Source organism: Balaenoptera ricei, chromosome 13 (genome assembly GCF_028023285.1).
Source record: "Balaenoptera ricei isolate mBalRic1 chromosome 13, mBalRic1.hap2, whole genome shotgun sequence".
NCBI lineage: Eukaryota > Metazoa > Chordata > Mammalia > Artiodactyla > Balaenopteridae > Balaenoptera > Balaenoptera ricei.
The window spans coordinates 55,657,311-55,674,477 of NC_082651.1; the positions used below are offsets into that span (position 1 = coordinate 55,657,311).

General features: G+C 37.4%; 1 long non-coding RNA gene across 2 annotated transcripts in view; it reads right to left on the bottom strand.

Moving 5' to 3' along the window:
* LOC132377192 (uncharacterized) overlaps nt 1-17,167 on the bottom strand; it is a 209,228-nt gene that overhangs the window by 55,197 nt on the left and 136,864 nt on the right. The window lies entirely within an intron of this gene.

The following is a 17,167-nucleotide window of genomic DNA, read 5'->3' on the forward strand; positions in this document are numbered from 1 at the left end:
GTAAAAAACAGAGGGTCTTTCAAGTGAAGAGTTCTAGTTCTTTGGATTTATGGAGATCCACGTTCATATGGGAGATAGGATCAAACTTCAGAAAACAAGGCAATTTTATAAGAAATCTCCTGAACTCCTCTAACCCCTCTGTTATTTGGCCTGTCATTCAAGTCCCTCCACAAAAAATTTTCCAACTTTTTAAGCCAATATTTCCTTCAATGAATTCTCTCTTCTAGCCAAATTGATATTCTCATGGTCCCCTGGACATGTGATGTGTATTCCTACCTCGTTGCTCCATCTCAAACCATCAACCCCCACTTAGAATGTCATCATCTCCTCCCTATCTCTCCTTGCCCAGCCACCTATAGGCCACTTCTACTTGAGTGGCTGCCTTACTGCAAATTCAACAAATCTACTACCAAAACTATATTCTTCTTAAATTTCCATCACCAGCACCATCATTCTTGCATCTCAGCCAGGCTCAAAACTTTGAACTGATTTTGAGGCTCCTTCTTCTTCCATACATCCCATATTTAATCAGTCACCAGGGCCTGTGGATTCCAGCATTGTTATATCTCTTGCAAATAACTACCTGCCTTTTCCATTTCCACTGCCAACACCCTTGCTCAGGCCTTTATTTCCTCACCTGGACCATTTAAAAAGTTTCCCACTGTCCTCTCTGTCTCCAATCTCTCCACCTTTAATCCAATCTAGACACCTCAGCCAGATTAATCTTCCTAAGTACAGCTCCAAGTCACATGATTTCTCTGTGTAAATACCTTCAATGGAATCCCATGGCCTAGTAAAGTTTAATTTAGGAGTTGACCCCAAGAGCATTCCCCAATAAACTTTCTGCACTGAAATCTTTATCTCAGAATTTGTGTTCAGGGAACCCAACCTAAGACACCCAAACACCTTTCATATCTTTCACTCCTGTCCTTCATACAGTCTACATTCCAGTCAGACTGGGGGAATCTGCCATCCTTAAAGACACTCCATGTGTTATCACTAACTCATTCATCCACAAAGTATCTACTGAACATCTGAAATGTTCCAGGCTCTATAAGAGGTACTGACCAACCTAAAGGGATATACACAAGTAAACAGGCCATTAGAATACAGTATGAACAGTGATTTCCCAGCTGAGTCCAGAGGCAGAGCAAGGGAGAAGAGCGTGCTAGCTGGGAACTGTGTGCACAAAGTCCTGGAGATGGGAAAACACCTCGGGAGTCTGTAAACCGCAAGAGCACTTCAAAATGGCTGAAGCTCAGGGAGCTTGAGTGGTGGTGGCAAGAGATGGGGCAAGAAAGGCCAGCAGAGCCAGAACAAAAAAAGCAAGCAGCCTTACTTAAGGATGTAGACACTGTCCTTAGGGCAAAGGGGAGCTATTAGGGGGCTTTAAGGTAAGAAAAAGCACGATGGCATTTGTGCTTTAGAAAGACTCCTCTGCCTGCAATGTAGACAAAGAATTAGCTGGAGGAAAGCTTGAAGGCAGACGGCTACTATAGTTATCCAAGCAAAAGATGATGGAAAGCTGACCCAAGGAGGTAACAATGGAGACAGAGAGACCTGGACAGATTCAGGAGATATTAAGAAACTATAATATAAAGGGCATGATGATTTATCATATGGAGGGTGTTAGGAAGGGAGGAGTCAAAGATTAAACCATGTTTCCAACTTGAATAACTAGATGTACATTATTCATTGAGATAGGAAACACTGAGGAAGATGCATAACTGGGGAGAAAGATAAGGAGTTCAGTTTTGGACATGCGGGACTCAAGGTATTTAAGTAAGAGTTGGATATGCGGGTGTCAACAGAAGAGAGATATATAGGTCTGACCTTTAAGAGAGCAGCCTGGCTAGAGGCACAGGTGAGGCATCATCGGCATACATATGGTCATAGAAACCTGGGGGTGAGGTTGAAAAGAGCTGTCAGAAAAGCAGGGAGAAACCCAGTGGAGTGTGGTGTCATGAAGCCAAGAGGACCCTTCAAGATAAAGCAAAGGGTCAACAGTGTCAAATATTGCTCAGGCCAAATAAAGTAGGACCAAAAAGATTGTCCACTGATTATAAACACATCTGTGGTTTTGTTCAAACTATTCCACAACCAGAAACCATAGAAACATTTCCCATCTTTCTTTCAAGGATCGTCTCAAATTGCCTCACATTTGCATGGTGATTTATTGAACGTCGTCACATGTTACCTCATTTACTGACTAAGATTTCGAGGGTTAAAACCATCTCTTATGTATCTTGGCATCTCTCTCAGCTCATTAAAATGTGGATGCTGGAGGTTCAGAGAAGGAGCTAAATTTGCAGTGAAAGCTCCATGAAAGAAGAGAATCCATGGATGGGAAGAGCTGGTCCACAGGCCAGAACTATTGCTTGTCCCTGTCAGCAAGATGGCACAACTAAGACAAGTCTGTGTCCTCGTGAGAAGAGTCATGAAGAATTGCCCTTGACTGTTTAAAAAAGGAACACCAGACAGTCAATCTTTACCCTTATATGCAAACTTATTGAATGAAATGATGGTGACAAGGCCATCCTGCCTTTTCACCAAGACATTAACCTCATGGACCAGTTTAGAGTTAGATCTGGAGCAAAATGCCCACATCCCCCAGACACTGACTGACCACACTCACCCCAAAAGGGAGGCCATGAGCAGCCACTGATATGGAGGCGTTCATCTTCTGACTGTTCCTTTTTCTGGAGGGCAAACATCTAAAAAGGAAAACCTATTTGAATAGGTGCAACTGCCAACTTCACTTACCCCTTCATAGTTAACGATCCTATTTTGTTTTATGGGTGCTTCAAAAGAGCTGACAGAGAGGAGAGACAGCTCTGAATGGAAAACAGCTTGTTGAGCCCTCATTGTGAGGTCGATGGCTTGCCTTGTCATGCCCTATCAGACCTATATTTCAATGATTCCCTTTTCAAACACAGATCAAAACCCAAAGGAAAAGAGAATTCTCACTCTCCTCCAAAGTGTCAACATGGAAGAAAATTTCAAGGCAGCTTGAGGAAGATGCAGCCGCCAGCACAGTAACAGTTAAAGCAGTAGTGATGTGGTACATTTTTTAAGACATTCAGCCCAGACCTCCAACACTTGCTGCTCAGAAAGTTGCCCTCCCCCATCCCTGCCTACACAACATTCTTCTTACGTTCTCAAGAGGCCCTGGCATTTAGAACATTGGCAAGTATTTACTCAATGCCCAGAAGAGTACCTTCAAAATGGTGGGTGCTTGATAGTGGTGACACTCAACAAATAGTCCTTTAAGCATTAGCTTTTTATAAATGGAGTGAAGATGAAAGTTAAAGGTAAAAACTCCCAGCAGCTTCTGTCTGCAATATGTTGCCTAAAGAAAGTTCAGTTCAGTAAGACGTTAGTAAATGCCTATTAATATTAAGCACCACAGGAGTTCGGGAGTTCCCTTCTTTTCATCAAGTCATTTTGTCATTCAGCACTGCCTCCCTATTAATATTGCACATAATACTGCAAACTTCACTTCCGGATGACTTTACCCCTTATACTGTGGTTTCCACTGACAATCCTGAGTGGGTTAAAAACAGATGATCCATTTTACACTGGTCCATTCTACAGGTGTCCAAGCATGCATGGCATCATTAAAGTGGGACCAGCTATGCAAGGAGAGCATTTCAAGCAGGAGAAAGAGTACTATAAATCAGAAGCTTAAGAAGGAAAGTAGGGATTTAATCCAATGCCAGCATTTTACATGACTAAAAAATTTTGAACAAGCTGAGACATGAGAGAAAGTGCTTTACCAAGGTCACATAGTTACGAGTAACTTCTCAGAATTAGTTTTATTCTCTTGTGTCCCCACTGTTTTAATACCTGTAATATTAGATTCCTATCACAATATACTAGTATGCTACATTTTATAATCTTAATAACCACACAGAGCACACAGCTGATTAGTAGGCCTTCAGGAGTAACATAGATGGAAAGATTAAGAACAATTTAGGTAGGAAAGAATTTGCTCCAAAAACCAACTATATATTAAGTTGAGAAGAAGGCTATGTGTAAATAGGCCAGAAATTTTTCACCTGTAGCTAGTAAAATAATAATAATAATACAACAACAACAAGAGGTAGAATTTTTTAGATGTATCAACACATCTAATCCTGACAACCATCCTGTGAAGTAGAACTACTTTCCCCATTTAGAAGTGAGGAAACCAGGGCCCAAAGAGGTTAAGTAATTTTCCCAATTGTTCACATGTTCTATAGCTAATAAATGAGAAAGTAAGGAGTTAGACCTAAGCTGTCAGGCTCCAGATGCTGCCCTCTTCACCACCAAGCTGTACTGACTAGGTTTAATATACACAACCATAAACAACATGCATGAGACTAATTTGATTTTTAAAAGTTTTCTACATACAAAATTTAAGATTTTTCTTCTTTTATATTATTAGGTCTTGGAAATGTTGATCTAAAACAGAATAATTCAACATTTCACAATTTTCAAGCTGTCCTTTCCACTGACGTGTTGCATTTCATTTCACTAGCTAATTTTTATAACTAGTATAAGACTGCATCCAGTTTAAGAACTACAGGAATGTACTTATTTTAATATTTTTCAAGAACTTAGACTTTGTTCTCTAGAAGATTGTTTTTCTAAACTAAAGATTTAGCACCTCTACCTTTTGGTCATCATTCATAGCTTGTTCCAGTTCTCATAATTTATTAGTGGAAATTATGCTTGGTTTTTGGAGATTGCAGATTGTAAATGGGGTTACTTTCCACTAAGTGTAAATAAAAGATTCCAATAGTTACTACATATTTTACCAATGAGAAATTAACTGTAACTTCAAGTGAGCCCTTTTTGAAACAGAATCTGAATTTTTTTTAAATGGTCAAAATAGGAGACGGTTTCTCTGTCAAATACTTATCTCATACTTTTAAGCTGATCAGAATTCTCTGAAGTGTCAAATTATAAATCACCATCAAAAATAACAAATTAAATTAATTATCAACTTACAAAATAATTTGAGTAATTATAATTCAATAGAATTTGTTAGGTGCCTATAATGTGACTAGTCAGTAGCAGTAACAAACAAGTATCCATATTATTTATAGGTAGAAATAAAAGGGTTATTTACTGATTAAATGTGAACGATCAACTTCTTTTTAGCTCTTCTTCTCCAAGTAGCATATGGACCCCAACAGTTAATTTTTCACTCATTTTCCAAACAAGATAAAGTAAAAATCTGACTTGAAGAAAAAAATCAAAAACTAAGCATACCAAGCATGGTATCTTACTTTAGTAAGGTACCTATGATGCACAGGATGCTCATAAGATATACCTAAAAATTCAAAAACAGGTCTAAAATCATTTTACACCACTAGTTTGACTACATTTTTATGGAGAAAGACACACTGAAGTAAATTTCACTAATTCATTATAATTCTTTGACCAAGTTTCTATGTACATTTATAGTATTTCTAATTTTTCTTTTATTTTTACTTTCTATACTATTTTCATTGTGATCAGTTCTTTAGGGGGTGAATTTTGCAATGAAGCTTTTATAATTTATGAGGGTTTTATCTATATCAAATGTTACTGATTGTGCCTTCAGTCATTTTGAATTTTCTTTTTGTGACCATTTTTTGATACCAAGTAAAAATTTTGCCATCTAAATTTTGTCAACAATATTTTCTTCTGTTAAATTTGGTAAATAACACATTTTATCAAGTGAAGTTTTAATAACCGTCACAGTTATTTCTTACTGATTCTTTACACATGTAATATTCATTATGATCTTGATTAAAAATAAATGATTGTTGGTTCATGATAATGAGTAATTTCTCTCAGATAATCCAGGATTGACCTATTATTAAGGGCTGGCCAGTTGTATGGTTTGTATACTTCTAATCACCTTTGTATTCCATGAAGTAACTGTCCACATCATTGACTGAATTATCTTGGTCAAATTTCTTAACCTGACTACCTGACTGTTTCTGTTTTCTAATTTATAAAATCAGAATTATAATAGTGCATAACTTATAAATTGCTATATTATAAGAGAAAATACATGTAAGCCACTTACAGCAGAGCCTGGCACCTAGGAATCAATAAAAACAGCTGTCATACTTTTTACTTTTTTTATTAATGGCAGATAAAAGAGTAGATAGAAGGGTCAAAATGTCCTTGATATCAATATGATGGAGTCAAAATGGCAAGATCGAAACAGCAGAATCAAAAGGTGGCATCAAAATATCCTGTTTTATTTACACATAGTACCTAACCCATTTTCTCTCTGAAAGAGAAAAAGAAGAAACTTTCATTATTACATTCTCTATCATAATTTAGCAACCATTTTACTGTCTTAGGAATAACTCTATACTAAGTTCACTTAAATAAAAATATAATACAACACTATGTAATTCATAGCAAAGACTGCTACCTCCTTGTGACTTTTTTTTTTTTTTTTTTTTGCTGTAATGACTGCTCACAGTTCCTAAAAGTTACAATATCTACATTAACTTGCTTAGCAATCTGTCCTTCTCAATATGTTTTCATATCCATTGTTTCAATTGGGCCTCACAACCACCCTGGAAATTTGATTAGGGCATTATACAGATATGATAGCTGGACCACAGAGAAAATGAAATATTTGCCCAAGGTACACAGCAACCTAGGAGGTGAGCCAGAACTATAGGTTAACCCTTTGACAATATATCTTAAGCATTACCCTGATACCAAAGCCAGACAAAGACACCGCAAGAAAATAAAACTACACGCCAATATCCCTGATGAATATAGGTGCAAAAATCCTCAGTGAAATACTAGCAAAACAGAATCCAACAGCACATTAAAAAGATGATACAACATGACCAGGTGGAATTTATCACTGGGATGCAAGAATGGTTTAATATATGAAAATCAGTTAATGTGATACACCACATCAACAGAATAAAAATTTTAAATTACATGATTGTCTCAATAGACACAGAAAGAGTGTTTGACAACATTCAACACTCTTGCATGATAAAAACTCTCAACAAACTAAGAATAGAAGGAAAATACCTTAACATAATAAAGACAATATATGAAAACCCTGTAGCTAACATCATATTCAATGGTGAAAAAATGACAATTCTTCCTCTAAAATCAAGAATAAGGCAAAGATGCCCACTCTTGCTACTTCTATTTAACATGGTACTGGAAGTCACAGAACAATTAGATAAGAAAAAGAAATAAAAGACATGTAAATTGGAAAGGAAGAATTAAAATGATCCGTTTGCAGATGACATGATCTTATATACAGAAAACCCCAGGCTTCATTGAAAAAAAAAAACAAAAAACTGTTAGAACTAATAAAGGAGCTCAGTAGAATTGCAGGATACAAAATAAACATACAAAAACCAGTTGCACCACGGCAATCAGAGAAGAAAAAGAAATAAAAAGCAGTACAAATTGGAAAAGAAGAAGTAAAACTGGCACTGTTTGCAGATGACATGATACTATCCATAGAGAATCCTAAAGATGCCACCAGAAAACTACTAGAGCTAATCAATGAATTTGGTAAAGTTGCAGGATACAAAATTAATGCACAGAAATCTCTTGCATTCCTATACACTAATGATGAAAAATCTGAAAGAGAAATTAAGGAAACACTCCCATTTACCATTGCAACAAAAGAATAAAATACCTAGGAATAAACCTACCTAGGGAGACAAAAGACCTGTATGCAGAAAACTATAAGACACTGATGAAAGAAATTAAAGATGATACCAACAGATGGAGAGATATACCATGTTCTTGGATTGGAAGAATCAATATTGTGAAAATGACTAAACTACCTAAAGCAATCTACAGATTCAATGCAATCCCTATCAAATTACCAATGGCATTTTTAACGGAACTACAACAAAAAATCTTAAAATTTGTATGGAGACACAAAAGACCCCAAATAGCCAAAGCAGTCTTGAGGGAAAAAAACGGAACTGGAGGAATCAGACGCCCTGACTTCAGACTATACTACAAAGCTACAGTAATCAAGACAATGTGGTACTGGCAAAAAAACAGAAATATAGATCAATGGAACAGGATAGAAAGCCCAGAGATAAACCCACGCACCTATGGTCAACTAAACTATGACAAAGGAGGCAAGGATATACAATGGAGAAAAGACAGTCTCTTCAATAAGTGGTGCTGGGAAAACTGGACAGCTACATTTAAAAGAATGAAATTAGAACACTCCCTAACACCACACACAAAAATAAACTCAAAATGGATTAGAGACGTAAATGTAAGACTGGACACTATAAAACTCTTAGAGGAAAACATAGGCAGAACACTCTTTGACATAAATCACAGCAAGATATTTTTTGATCCACCTACTAGAGTAATGGAAATAAAAACAAAAATAAACAAATGGGACCTAATGAAACTTAAAAGCTTTTGCACAGCAAAGGAAACCATAAACAAGATGAAAAGACAGCCCTCAGAATGGGAGAAAATATTTGCAAATGAAGCATCAGACAAAGGATTAATCTCCAAAATATATAAACAGCTCATGCAGCTCAATATTAAAAAAAACAAACAACCCAATCCAAAAATGGGCAGAAGACCTAAATAGACATTTCTCCATAGGAGACATACAGATGGCCAAGAAGCACATGAAAGTCTGCTCAACATCACTAATTATTAGAGAAATGCAAATCAAAACTACAATGAGGTATCACCTCACACCAGTCAGAATGGCATCATCAGAAAATCTACAAAGAACAAATGCTGGAGAGGGTGTGGAGAAAAGGGAACCCTCTTGCACTGTTGGTGGGAATGTAAATTGATACAGCCACTATGGAGAACAGTGTGGAGGTTCCTTAAGGTACTAAAAATAGTATTACCATATGACCCAGCAATCCCACTACTGGGCATATACCCAGAGAAAACCATAATTCAAAAAGACACATGCACCCCAATGTTCACTGCAGCACTATTTACAATAGCCAGGTCATGGAAGCAACCTAAATGCCCATCGACAGACAAATGGATAAAGAAGATGTGGTACATATATACAATGGAATATTACTCAGCCATTAAAAGGAATGAAATTGGGTCATTTGTAGAGACATGGATGCATCTAGAGACTGTCATACAGAGTGAAGTAAGTCAGAAAGAGAAAAACAAATAATATATATATATATATATATATATATATTTTTTTTTTTTTTTTTTTAGCCTGCACATTTCCTGGCAATCAGCTATTTGGTCAGATACGTAGAGTTATTTAATTTATTTATTTATTTATTTATTTATTTTTTGGCTGTGTTGGGTCTTCGTTTCTGTGAGGGCTTTCTCTAGTTGCAGCAAGTGGGGGCCACTCTTCATCGTGGTGCGCGGGCCTCTCACTATCGTGGCCTCTCTTGTTGTGGAGCACAGGCTGCAAATGCACAGGCTCAGTAGTTGTGGCTCACGGGCCTAGTTGCTCCGCGGCATGTGGGATCTTCCCAGACCAGGGCTCGAACCCGTGTCCCTTGCATTAGCAGGCAGATTCTCAACCACTGCGCCACCAGGGAAGCCCACAAATATCGTATATTAACGCATATATGTGGAACCTAGAAAATGGTACAGATGAACCAGTTTGCAGAGCAGAAATTGAGACACAGAAGTAGAGAACAAACGTATGGACACCAAGGGGGGAAAGCAGCTGGGGGTGGGGGTTGTGGTGTGATGAACTGGGAGACTGGGGTTTACATGTATACACTGATGTGTATAAAATGGATGACTAATAAGAAAATAAATAAATAAACATTTTAAAAAATAAAAAATAAAAGCCCCTGTTGACAGCATATCACTTTCAAGGTAACTAATGTTTCATTTCTCTACTCTCCTTGGAAATTTCCTTGGAAAAAGCTGTCTACACACAAAGCTTCCATTTCCCCTCTTTCCATTCTTTCTCACGTTTACTACACATGAGCTAACTCCCTACCTCTTCACCGAAATGGATGTTGGCAAGGTCACCAGTGACTTTCATACAGACAAATACAATGATCAATTCTCATCTTATTCAAACTATCAGCAGAATTTGATACACTTGATCAGTCCCTCTTCTTGAAACAATTTTTTTATTTGACTCTAAGATATCATGATCTCTTGATTTTCCTCCTATTGCACTGACTGCTAGTCAGTCTCCTTCTAGTCTCCTTTGGTGAATCCATCTCATCTCCCTAATCCCTAAGACTGGAGCCCCCAAGGTTTCAGCCCTGAGATCTCTTCTCCATCTAGATCCCTTTTCTAGATGATATCATATACTCTCTGGTCTTTAAGCACCATCTATGTACACTATTTGGACTTCTACCTTGAATTCCTATGTTCTTATACCAAATGCCTATTTGACATTTCAGCTTGAATGTTTAATAGGCATTTCATACCTCACACTTAACATTCACACTTAATTGAACTCATGATAGATTCCTGCCCCAACTACCATGAATGTGCTCCTCTTACAGTCTTCCTCATCTCAGTGGCAACTCCATTCTTCCAGTTGCTCAAGCCCAAACCTTAGAGTCACTCTTTGACACCTCTCTTCTTCTCCTATTTCCAATTCTTCAACAAATCTCGTCAGCTCTATCCTCAAAATAGACACTGGATCTTATACTTCTTACTATTTCCAATGCCATTACCATAGTCCAAGCCACCAATTCTCCTATCTGGCCTATTGTTGTAGCCTTCTAAATGGTCTCTCTCCTTTACTTTAATCTCCTATAGTTTATCCTACAAAAAGCAGCCAAAGTCAATCTTTTAAAACATAAGTCAGATCATATCATTCCTCTACTCATAACCCTCCAATGACTTCCAATTTAAAAAATATATAAAGTTGCATTTTTATACACTAACAATGAACTAGCTGGAAGGGAAATTAGGAAAACAATCCTATTTACATTAGCACCAAAAAGAATAAAATACTTAGGAATAAACTTACATAAGGAGGTTAAAGATTTATATACTGAAAACTACAACACATTGATGAAGAAAATTAAACATGGCACAATGGAAAGACATCCCATGTTCATGGATTGGAAACCTTAATATTGTTAAAATGTCTGTACCCAAAGTGATCTACAGATTCAGTGCAATCCCTATCAAAATCCCAAAGACATTTTCATAGAAATATTTTTAAAACTCTACAATTTATATGGAACCACAAAAAACCACAAATAGCCAAATCAATTCTGAGAAAGAACAGAGCTGGAAGCATCACATTTTCTGATTTCAAAATACATTATGAAGCTACAATAATCAAAACAGTAAGGTATGACCATGAAGACAGACAAATAGACCAATGGAACAGAATAGAGCCCAGAAATAAATCCACACAGATATAGTCAACTGGGGCTTCCCTGGTGGCGCAGTGGTTAAGTATCCACCTGCCAATGCAGGGGACACAGGTTCAAGCCCTGGCCCGGGAAGATCCCACATGCCGTGGAGCAACTAAGCCTGTGCGCCACAACTACTGATACTGCACTCTAGAGCCCGCGAGCCACAACTACTGACTGAGCCCGCGTGCCACAACTACTGAAGCCCACGCACCTAGAGCCCATGCTCCACAACAAGAGAAGCCACCGCAATGAGAAGCCCGCACACCACAACAAAGAGTAGCCCCTGCTCACTGCAACTAGAGAAAGCCCATGTGCATCAACAAAGACCCAACACAGCCAAAAATAAATAAGTAAATAAATAAATAAATAAAAAGATATAGTCAATTGATCTTCAACAAGGGTTCCAAGAATACACAATGTGGAAAGGATAGTTTTTTCAACAAATGGTTTTGGGAAACTGGATATCCACAAGCAAAAAAATGAAACTGGACCTTTATCTTATACCATACCAAAAAAAAAAAAAAAAAAAGAACCCAACTCAAACATAAGTCCTGAAACTGTAAAACTCCTAGAAAAAACATAGGGGAAAATCTTCATGACATTGGTTTTGGCAATGATTTCATGGATATGACACCAAAAGCACAGGCAAGAAAACCAAAAATTAAAAAGTGGGACTATGTCAAATTAAAAAGCTTCTGCACAGCAAAGGAAGCAATCAACAGAGTGAAAGGCAACCTATGGAATGGGAGAAAATATTTACAAATCAAATATCTGATAAAGGGTTAATCTCCAAGAGATACAAGAAACTCCTACAATTCAATAACAACGACAAAAAAGTACACTAATAATCTGATTTCAAAAATGGGCTAAGGAATTGAATAGACATTTCTTGAAAGACATAAAGATGACAACAGATATATGGAAAAAGTGAGTGCTCATCATCACTGGTCATCAGGGAAATGCAAATCAAAACCACAAGATATCATCTCATACCTGTCAGAATGGTTATTATGAAAAAAAAACAAAAGACAATAAGCGTTGGCAAGGATATAGAGAAACTGGAACACTTGAACATTGTTGGTGGGAATACAAAATGGTGCAGTCACTGTGGAAAATATTATGGAAGTTTCTCAAAAAATTAAAAATAGAACCACTGTATGATTTAGCAATCCCACTTCTGGGTATATATCCAAAAGAATTGAAATTAGGATCTCAAAGAGGCATTAGAACTCCCATATTCATTGCAACACTATTAACAATAGCAGAGGTAGAAATAACCTAAATGTCCATTGACAAAAAAATGGATTTTTAAAATGTGGTACATACATTAAATGGAATACTATTCAGCCTTAAAAAAAAAAAAAGGAAATTCTGCAGTATTTGACAACATGGTGAACCTTGAGACATCATGCTTAAGCCAGACATAGAAGACAAATATTGCATGATTCTACTTATTTGGGATATCTAAAATAGTAAAATTCATAAAACCAAAGACTGGAATGGTGGTTACCAGGGGCTGAGAGAAGGAGGAAATGAGGAGTTATTAATCAACACTCATAAAATTTCAGTTAAGTAAGATGAATAAGTTCTAGAGATTTGCTGTACAATATTTGTGTCTGTAGTCAACAATAATGTATTGTAAACAAAATTTGTTAAGAGGGAAGATCTCATGTTAAGTGTTCTTTTACATTAATAAAATAAAAAGGAAATATACCTCAGTTTTAAATGTTTGAGGTCCTCTAATAATTCACAGGATGCTTATTATAATAACAAAATAAGTATTTTTGACATGTAAATCTAATCACCTTTCTCACCCTATCCCCAAAGCATTTTGATGGCTCCCCACTGTTCTTAGGATTAAAGAGCATGGCCTTTGAGCCTCTGGATGGTCTGGGCTCTGCTGCCCATCTTCACATTGTCCCTTCCTGCTGCCTCATCCTCACTCTATTCCAGCTGCCCTGGCCCTCTCTTTCCCTGTCCCCCTATCACAGAGCTTTGGCGCTTGGCCACAGTCTCTAGGGAACTATTCACTCCACTCTTCAACCAAGTACATCCTCTTGTTCCTTCAGATCTCCTCCCACCTCACAACTATGTCAAAGCCACCTATTTTATGCTCTAATATCTCCACGACTTCCATTTTTTAACTCTTATTACTGATTTTCATTTTAAATGTATTTGTGCGATTGTGTGATTACCGTATGTCTTTCCCACTGGATTCTAAATTCCATACCTGGCTTTAACAGTGTGCCTGGAACAGAGTACGTGCACTATGAAACAAATAAACAAATGAATGGCCTCAACAAAACGAGCAGATTTGAATTTATACTATCACTTGGGTTATAACTTTGTAGTTTCCCAACATGTAGTTCCCATATTGGGCAAGTTCCATAGAGGAAGCAGCTTTTTCACCCTCAATAAAGCCCTCACCACAGGAACCCAAGGGGAGAGCATGAAGTACTTCAGATATCAATGGCCTCTAGTTCACCTGGGAGGGATTAAAGTTACCATACAGGTGGGGAAAGCCAGGGTGTGCCAGAGGAAGACCTGTTAACTGCACTAGGAGTTATTCTCGCCACAGCTACTCTCCCTTCTGAGAGTTAATCTCTTCTCAGATATAAGGATTTCTGACCATCTGACAATATTGATCTTTTGGCCTCTCTGAAAAGAGACAAAATTTTTTATGGCTTGGAAATTGTTTCATCTGTTTGTTTTTCAGCTCACCATAACTTAACTTCAAGCTATAATATCTGAGGGAGAATCTAAATGCACAAAAAAATTTACCTGATCCACAAAGCCCAAGTGTATCTCTTCGTGGAATCATGGCATCCTAAGGGTGGAATGGACCTAAGAGAAGTCATAACCCATCACCTTTCACACCTGCAACTCCGTGTCATTCCAGGCTTCTCTTTTGAGTGTTCCCTTGAGCTAAGGCAAACTGTCCCACATAGTTTAAGGGGACTTGGCACAGAACTTCATGAAAGTTCTGTGATAAAAGAGCAAAGAAGGTTGTATCTCTCCACAAAGATGTAGAGAAACAGGAAGAGATGGTGCAGAAAAGGGAGGATATGTGGAAACAGGAGTTGGGGAATGAATAACAGGAAAAAGAAGAATTAGGGAAAATACTTAAAATTAAAAAAAAAATTCTGGAAACATGCACAAATTGAGATAGCCCAGGATATGAGTCAGAAAAGACTTAGTTTAAAAAAAAAGACAATCAAAGAAAAATAAGGAAAATGAAGATGAAGTTTTTGTTGCTGTCGTTCTCTTAACATAAGTTTACAGTTACTAAACCAGGCAGAAATTAGAATTGTTATAATGTACTATATGTGTAGGGAACTAAATTTTTGAGGTAAAATATGATCATCCAAGGATATGTGCAAATCAAATGAAAAGATTCAAGATGCAAAATAAAGCATACCATACATTTGTTTTTTTAAGAAGTCATATTGAACAGCTAAGATCCCTTCCAAAATGTTTAATCTTCCTTCTCTTCACCAGCTTCCTCACAGTGCATTCACCAACATACCCCAATGTTAGTGGCACATAAATCAAACCTTTCATAAAAATCAGAAAAATAAAAATATATGAGCACAGGAGGCTCCTGATATTGGCAAGACTCCAATCCACATATACTCTTGGGCCTGATCCACTAATATTAAGAAGCCAGTTTGTTCTTAGCTCAGCAACGGGGAAGGTTCTACCAACCTTAGTTTCCATGTACTGGTGTACTCTCTATAAGGAGCAAGATGTCGCCAACAAATTACTTCAGAATTGTCATATGAGATATTGCTGCAAGGTGTGTGAATTCTTCCTGACTACCAATTTGCAACAAGATAGTGATTAAAGTATCCAAACATTTTGAAAGTCTGGCTCAATGTATTTTTTACCAACAGCAGAGTAAGAGCTTAAGAAAGGATGTACTTCTCATGAGTGTGAAATCTATAGCAGGGAAGCCACCTCTTAGGATGAGACACTTGCATGCAATACAGGACACTCTGGACCTAAGGAAGATCTAGTGCTGATCAACAATGAAGCAGAAAAGGGTTCTGTCTAAACAAACAAACAAAAGCTCTTTGAAAGGTACAAGCTGCAGATCATATAGAATAATCTTAGCTGAAAAAATGTCAAAAAGGAGGCACAGTAACTCCCTTTCTGCCAAAGGCTGACTCCCTGGGAGGGGCTCCCAGAGCAGTCTTCAAGTCTGTTGACTTGTTTTTTCAAGCTGTTAATGTAACTCGCAGCTACATTGGTTTGTTTTGTTGTTGTGACATGGTCTCCATAGATGTGCATTGAAATTGTGCCCAGCTACACTGAAGCCAAGAACCATGCAATCTGGAGGTTGTGCAAGCAAGATTACAAGGCTCCAAGGTATCCAGTGCCTGCGCTGCTCATCTCTTCCACTTACCTCGAAGCTTGGCTTGTCCAGCCTGGGCAACGGAATGCTGCACTGGGACCAGATCCAAATGCTTTAGAAAAGTGGCTACATTTGCAGGGAAGGAAGGGAGCTTTATCTTCACATCAGGGCTTTATTTGCATGCCTAGGGAATGGTCAGTGATAACCAGGACCAGTTTAGTGCCTATTTGTCTTTAGTTGTCCCTCTTCCTTTTGTACGAAGCGCAACTTGCTCATCTTTATTCCTCTCAGGAGTCTATCACCCTCATGTTTTCTTCATGCTCTGTGCATCTCAGGATATGTATTTGCAAGAAATAACTTGATCCCCTCATTCACACCAAACTTAGCAAATAAAAATACAGGACATCCAGTTAAATTTGAATTCCACATAAACAACAAATAATTATTTTTTTAGTGTAACTATGTCTCATGCAACATTTGGGACATACATATACTAAGATAATTCACTGTTTATTTGAAATTCAAATTTAACTGGTTGTCCTATATTTTACGTGGCAACCCTACACTAAAGAGTAAATGACTTGTGATGTTTTTACCTCTCCCAAGGATATTGCCCGAATTTTAACTTAGGGTTAAAGTCCCTATAGCTTAAACTAAATTAATAATTAGGAGATTTTAGCAACAAATGAGAAGAAAAACATATCATACGAGGTAAGTAATCACTTCTTATACTCAGCCATAAAGTCACATTTTTTTAAACTGCAAGACTATAACCTAGAGACAGAAAGCATCACTTGATTTTTACCTGCTTGGACTTAAGGCTACTTATCAATATTTATTTCAAATCAGACAATGTGATTGTTCACATTAATTGATGCTTTACTCTTCTAGATGGAGAAAATACAATTCAAAGATACAAGCCTCTGCCCCCAAACATCCATTCTCACGGTGTCTTCAGTGAAGTAAAGATACTTGTGGTGTTAGTTGACCATCCTAGGCCTCAGCTCACATCTCATCAAAAAAGACTTCACATGCCATGTCTATAGACAAAGCCAAGTATGAAACATATACTCTTCAAGTTCTCAGAAAACCTATAGTTAGGGTCAAAGAAAAGGAAGAGATAAGAAAAGAATGGCAATCAAAGAGAAAATAGGAAGGAGAATGGATACAAGAAAGAAGAAAATTAACTCAATATAAAAAAAAAATGTAAAGGGAGTGAAGAAGACACTTGGGCCAACCCCAATTACCTAGAATAGGTGGTTACCTTCTGGTGTGAGTTAAGGATCTCTGGGAAGAACCCTGTGGAAAATACTAGAGATGAGCTCATTTAACACTTATTCCAACCTCCTTCTGCAATGTCTTCCTGTGTATTACAGAGGATGATAAACTGAAAACTGCCTTTTTCCACACTTCCTTGTTACTAGGGTTTGGGGTACGATAAGGGCTCCATTATTAGATTCACTTTCAGAAC